The 6829-nt window shown below is 37.7% G+C and overlaps 1 long non-coding RNA gene across 2 annotated transcripts; it reads left to right on the top strand.

Moving 5' to 3' along the window:
- Positions 1 to 1653: 1653 nt before the first annotated feature.
- LOC129298032 (uncharacterized) lies at positions 1654 to 6823 on the top strand. 2 transcript variants are annotated; one of them, XR_008590293.1, is made up of 3 exons: positions 1654 to 2024; positions 2265 to 2458; positions 6522 to 6823. It is a non-coding gene; the product is annotated as an uncharacterized LOC129298032 (long non-coding RNA). The 2 variants fall into 2 exon arrangements; XR_008590294.1 differs by having other exon boundaries at positions 1656 to 2024; positions 2268 to 2458.
- The last annotated feature ends 6 nt before the right edge of the window (positions 6824 to 6829 follow it).

Raw genomic sequence — 6829 nt, 5'->3', positions numbered from 1 at the left:
TTTTTTTTGGTGAATAATTCTATAGAGATATTGCTTCCTTTTCCGACCAGGAATTTGGTAGAGAAGTGAAGCCGAAATTCAAGATCGCATTCATGGCATCTGGCTTCTGACCACCAAATTTGTCCCCCATGAGATTCGTTATAGATTTTTTTTTCCCTTTTAACAAATGCTTTAATTTCATGATTGAATTTGGCTTTAAATTGGGCGAATGGCAATTGAAGTCTAAGATTCAAAACATATATCATGTTCAAATCTGTTGTCCTGTTCCTGTATCCGGAATACTGAGGAACAACAAGTCCATCCCTTTTGAGAGCAAAATCCTTAATTGTTTATTGTACTATTCTGTAGCGTTAACAGTCACAGATTGCAGACAAGCAAGCTGCTCTAGAAAAAGATAAAATACAACAGAAAATAACCCTTAAGTTCATACAACATTTTTTTTTAGTTGGCATGTGGATATCAGCACTTGTTTGTAAATTTGTTAGTTGCCTTTGTTCGTTTATTCCTTTAGCTTTGTTTGGTTGAAGTTGTTGGAAAGCGTTATTGAAATTATTGATATTGCAAAATAGCATGTTGAGAAATTTAAATTTAAAAGAAATAAAAAATATGAGCTTCCACGCCCAAGCTTGAAACTATGGATGTCATGTCTCTCTCGATCTTCAACCTTCCCTTTTGATGTTAGGAAGAAAGTAATTGCAACGTCTAGGCACATTAGTCTAGTTAATAACAAGTACTGCTCATTGTATCTTCGTACATCCCCACCATATGTGAGCTGCGTTTTCAATCCCATAAAGGAAGACAGGTCAAAAAGTTCAACTTTTCTCTTGTTATCGAAAAACACAACTAGTAATAGCTTTGAATTTTTGGAACTCCCAGTAACGCATTGCATTTGGAGGTTCAGCCTTGATGTGACAAGTGTTCTTGGTGTCAGGTGACCGACAGCCCAAACTTGATTAAATTTTGCCCAGCCTAGGAAAAAAAATATCTAAAATGTTATGAGCATGAGCAGGGTTGGGTTAATATGTGGGCCAAGCTGGGCAACAAATAAGGTATGTAGCCCTATTTGTTTAGGCCCAGCCTGAGTATTAATTTTTATTTATTTAATTATTTATTTTTTTAAGCCAAACTTGCAATGGAAAAGGTTTCAGTCGAATAAAAAAAAAAAAGGGCGGGAAAGGATTAGGGTTAGATTTTTTTAATTCCCGTTTCATTCACCCTAGCTGTCACTCTCCTTTTCTCTCTAGTCTTCCGTTTGTAGGCTAAAGTCTGACCCTCTCTCATCATTGGCGGGCGACTCCGATCACCCCCTTCCCTCCCATCTCCGAATTGATGTTTAATCTTCTCCTTCTCTATTGTGCGAGTGCGACTGAGCTTGACAAGTAGAGCATGTGCTTTGTACTGTGTTGTGTTTGACTTAGAGTTAGGCAAATAAGCTCAATCCAACGGGCTAGTTTCTTAGCTTGCCAATTTTGACAAATTAGATTGAGAAAATGAGCCCGTTTCAAAACTGAGTTGGGCTAACTTAAATCGTTAAAAAAGCGGTGTAAAACGGGCTAACTTGCTTAACCCGTTGGCTGGCTCGTTTTGTTTTCTTTTCTTTTAGTTCAATTGTTGCTTATTTGGCTGTCCCTCACAATTCCAGTTGTCCTGTTTTTTTTTTAAAAAAATCCAACTCCAAAGCTGAATGCTGGCGCGTCCTTCTCCTTCACAAATCACACTCTCAGAGTAACAATTCACTCCTTGTCTCCATTGTCTGTTTCCTAAATCCTAAACGTCGAAGAACTCTGCTCTGTAGCCCTCGCCTTCGTCTTCTCCTTCAGATCGTCGCCAGCGCCGTTCCTGTCATGCAGAAGTGCAGATCGTGGAAGCTAGCACCTCGCGCCTGAGGGCGAGCTCGAACCTTGAAATCTGTTCGATCTCCGGTCTCCACACTCCAGACTCCAGTTGCTGTCCAGATCGTCTCTTGATCGTCTTTCGTCTCCTGTTCGAATTTTGAACCCAGTCCCAAATCACCATTCGAATAGGTAATGTGATGGTTGACTTAAAATTTGGCTCGTGTGTTATGCCAAAATTTATCTGGCTTGCGTGTTGTTGACAACTTGACATTAGCACTAATCTTTCTAATTCTTTGGTTAATTTGGACTCCGTACTCCGGGTGAATGATGATGTTATTTGCTATGGATTGTGGAGTATTTTTGCGTTTATCTGATTCTGGAGTATATTCTTTGTAATTTGCATTTTGAAAAAAAAAATAAAAATAAAAGAAGGTACTTCGACTGAGCGACGGAGCTTGAGTGCTTGACAATCGCTCGACTGTGTGTGACGAGCTTGACGATCGTTGTTTGACTGTGCTGCGTGTGACTAGCAGAGTGTATGCATCTCTCCTTCTCAGTTTGTGACCGTGTTCAACTTAGTCTTTCCTTCTCAATCTCTCTCGGTTCGTGATAACCACTAACCAGTAAGTCCATCTCTCTCTTTCGCATTTTATTATTCATACTGACTTACTGAGTGTTCGAATTTGCGTCTCCAGAATCTTTTTATGTTTCGCGTCTCTGTCCCTGCCTTGAATATTTGCAATTTCAATCTTGCTTATTGCCTATCTGTAGTTAAAGTTTTCTTATGCTTTTTATGCAAGAAGTTTTGTTATTTTAACTTGTTGTAAAGTCGAGCGTATTATTGTTGCTGCCAATTGTTGTCTGAGGATTATTGCTTTGTTATCTATTATGTGGTTCTATTATGCCAGTGTGGTCATTTAAATGCCAATTGATTCATTTAGAACATAGAGAAAGTATGGAGGATGAAGCTTCTGTTGCCCTAAAATTTTTTGCCAACATAATTCCAGCCCTCTGAAAATACCATAAACTTTTTTGCCAACCATCAGTTTGGAATCCAACAGCATTAGTGCTCCCCCTAGGCTGAGAACCAGGAGGACTCTGGCTGCATGAGGTGGTGAGACCTCTTTATAATTAAAAAGTAAAAAGAAACACCTCCACAAAACCAAGGGATCTGAAGAGCACGAAGGTTCCTCTGAACTCGATGAATCTGGAGGAGGCAAGGCAGAGTCTTTGATTTCTTCGAGACTGCCTACAGATCAATATAATCTCCACCATCATGGAAGTCTACAACCTCGGCGAAATTGTTACTCCCTCAATCTCAGCTCTGCTCCACTATTGCCTCCAAGATCTGCTATAATTCCCACTCTACTAATCCTAAGGTTAATCTCTCTTTCTCAATAATATGGTTTTTTCCACCAATTAAGGGTTTTTGCCACATTCCTCCTTCCCCCCAACAACTTGGGATTCTTGTTCTTGGGTATTTTAGGGTAAAGCTTTTACCTTTTCTTGGAGAAGTTCAATTGAAAATGAGATACTTGGTAGGTTGTGGATGTTCTGTAAATTCATATTTAAACAATTGTTATTCATGCTGGGAAATATAAATTTTGTGAGGATTATTTGCTAGGAAGAATTTTCTTTTCCACACTAACAATTTTAGAGCTTAATGATAAAAAATTATAATATGGTTAGATTAGAGCTCAGAAAAGCTAGAAATTAAAGGTTTCTCTTAAAATAGTATATCGAGCGTACAATGATTAAAACTGTTTGCACACTCGTTTCTCTTTGTACAAGAAGTCATAGGCTTAGTGTGGTATCTGGAACTCATTCCCTTTTGTTACTGATGTATTGGCAGGGATTCACTTGAATCAAGAGGCACTAAATATAATAATATTGTGTCATTTCAGCTATTTTTGTGGTTGGTTGTCTTCATATACTGTTTAATCCTTGTGGAGGTTTACATTATGACCGTCATGGTGATAGTAATTTGTCATGGAAGTACATATAAATCTCAGTGTCTACATTGTCTTTAAATCTTTTTGTTTGCTTCCAAGCATACAGCTTCCTTTTTAGAGAAAGGAAAGAATGTCGAGTATTGGTTTCTAAAGGCTTCAATTGTTAACTACTATGAATTATGAAATTTCCTATCCTCTTAGAAATAAGGCTCTTTTTCTTTTATTTTTTCTTTTCACCTTTATTTTGTGACTTTTCTTTCAGTAATTGCTTTTATTTTTAAGGTTAAGACAGGGGCAACAGTAAGACGTCATTTATGACTTCAAATGGCACCGTTCAATGATGCATTAAAGATGACGCAACCAATGTAGATGTAGAGACTTAGGGCCCTGAATACTTGAGCCTCTTGAAGCCCCGTGTTGCACCACCACCTAACCACCCTTCTCTTTGATAAAGGTGGGGCTCTATTTTGTAACACATTGTTCACTTTCTTGTTCACATCTTTGGTTATGAGTTAGGTTAATCCCTATAGGCTGTAGCAGAATCAATTCACCAACCATTACTTTCCCCATCCACAAATTAGTTATAACCAAACCCTCATTGTAGAATGTAGACGCACAAAAATTAGAGGATTGACATTGCTCACGGGAAAGTTTTGAGCGATTGCACTAGTTAGTAGAACCTGTAATTTAGCCAAAAGTACTCAGATTATCCCTGATGCATTTGATTCCCGAAAACCCGGATCTTTCAATTCTATTTCATTGAGATCTTGGCATTGGTGTTCCTCAAAAAATCGGAGCTCAGAATATAGTAATGGATTTGAGAATTGCAAGGAGGGTAGGCTAATGGTTTTCTTCCTAGGCCCCACAGCAACTGTGCCAGAGACTGTTGCAATGCCATTAGAGAAATCTCTGTCACCATTACCTTGTTTGGGTCAAAAACTTTATGCAATTGAATTTTGCTTCTTGCTGCTCTGGTAGGGGTCCTTTTTTATTTGTGTTTTTGGATTTGGAGTCTTGTATATACTCTTGATTTTGAATTTCAATTCAATGTTGTTGCATGCAATATACTTAAGTAGGAACGGTGCATTTCTTCCATAAGAAAGTGGATAGCACCGTGCATCTGTGCCAAATTTTCCTCCTTGTTACACTCCAAGGCAATGATTTTAAAACTGGACTAGACCAGATCGGACTGTCTGGTCAATAACATTGCAGCTGAAGCAGCGGTTGGACCACGAATTGTTGTAGCACCGTGAACCGGGGGTGGTTCTTTGAGGACTGGGGAAGTCAAATTTTGGCCAATTTTTTCCCAATTCTAGCCCCTATAAAAACCTTCCTCATTTCAGATTCAGAGTCAGGCATTCCCTCTCAAGTCAGGAGTCATGAACACGATTGCAGCTCCTGCTCCTCTCTTCACGAGTTCACATTCATGATTCCAGAATCAACAATCAAGCTCTCTTCGTGTTTAGCTGTTGGCTTTTACCTCAGTGCTTTCCCTCCTTCTGAGTCTCGGCCTTAGCATCTCCTCTTCCTGTTTGTGTCTTGGTGCAGCTACCTTCTTTCAGACTTTTCTTCACTCTTCTCATCTTGTCATCTCTCGTTTGATTGTCTCCTTCTCCTTTTTCATTGATTTCATCAGCCTCTTTATTGGCCGAGATTGAAGCTTAGGTGAGGATAGGTTAATTCTCTTGGTTCATTTCCCTTACACCATATTGATTTGTTCCTACATGGTTTGATTATGTTGTTTCCTTTCTGATGCAAAGCGATATCATCTAATTTTTGCTTTTATTTAAAACCTAAACAGTGGCTTCTCAATTTGTTTGGCCAAAAATGCATTGTTGATGCTTTTCCTTAATGGTTTTATGTTTACACCATGGCAGATTGGTGCAAGGTTCTGAATTATTGATGGCCAAACATGATTGCTGATGATAATATTAGTTTTTTATATATAATTTCTTAGTTATTTTTTATTTGATATTATTGTTATATATGATATTTTTTTTTTAAATTTATTTATTATGTTATTGGTTCAACCGTCAATCTAATCGGTTAGACCATGAGAATTGCGAACCGTTGGTCTTTCTTGATCGGCTTTTAAAACATTGCTCCGAGGGAATTTTTTTTATTTTGCATCATGGATTAAGAAATGTCTTGAAAAATTGAGATATTCCCAAGAGAAAGAATTGCCTAGATTATGATTGAGTCAAGAAACAATAATTACATTCATTGAGATGAGGGAGGGACATGAAAAAGATGGTGGCGACAAATAATACAAGTTTCACTATTTGATTTCATTTGACATCATTGTTTTATTTTGTTATTTGGTTGTTCTTGTATGTATCTTTGTTGTATGATGAGTCCATTACTACATAATTCATACAACAAAAAGAGGCCTTCTTTTGATCACTTTACATCATTACTTGTTCTCAACAACCAATTCTTTTGGTCATTAGTGGTAATAATAAGTAACTAAAATAGAGGCTAGCATGGAAAACAATAGAATATGGTCAATATAAGGAGATATTCATCAACATGGGTCTAACTTGCTGAGAAAATGAAGGTGATACTCAGTTCCTTAACTGTAGTTCATTCAATCAATAATTCAATATAGTAACAGTTGGGTTGTAGCTTTGATTATTATGTTTTCGTTCATCTTCTATCTTGTGCTGTGTCTTTTTCATTGTGTCTTTTATTCTTGATCGTTCTTAGATTATTGCTTTTTTTGTATTATCTCCAGGTGTTAGGATATTGCATCATGGTACCAGAATGACTCTATCCAACTATTTGGCAACTATCAAATTTTTATCCCTTGATTATGTCAGTTGTGGAGCTGCTGATGCTGGTCTTGCTCGATCATTTTGCAAAACCTCATTTGACCAGAAGCAATGGTCTCCATGCCTCTTCTTTAGTTGTGGTCAACCTTGCTTAGCAAACAATTCCAAGTGAGTAGGCAGCAATATATGCTTGTGTTAGTTTTATCTTGCAGGGCAACTGAGACATGTTTAACGAGATCACTATAATCAATTAATGCATAGGTGCAGAGAG

Source organism: Prosopis cineraria, unplaced genomic scaffold (assembly GCF_029017545.1).
Source record: "Prosopis cineraria cultivar Desert tree isolate PC_DT_omini unplaced genomic scaffold, ASM2901754v1 PC687, whole genome shotgun sequence".
Classification (NCBI taxonomy): Eukaryota; Viridiplantae; Streptophyta; class Magnoliopsida; order Fabales; family Fabaceae; genus Prosopis; species Prosopis cineraria.
The sequence above is the reverse complement of the archived record's forward strand: the minus strand, read 5'-3'. Positions and strand labels throughout refer to the sequence as shown.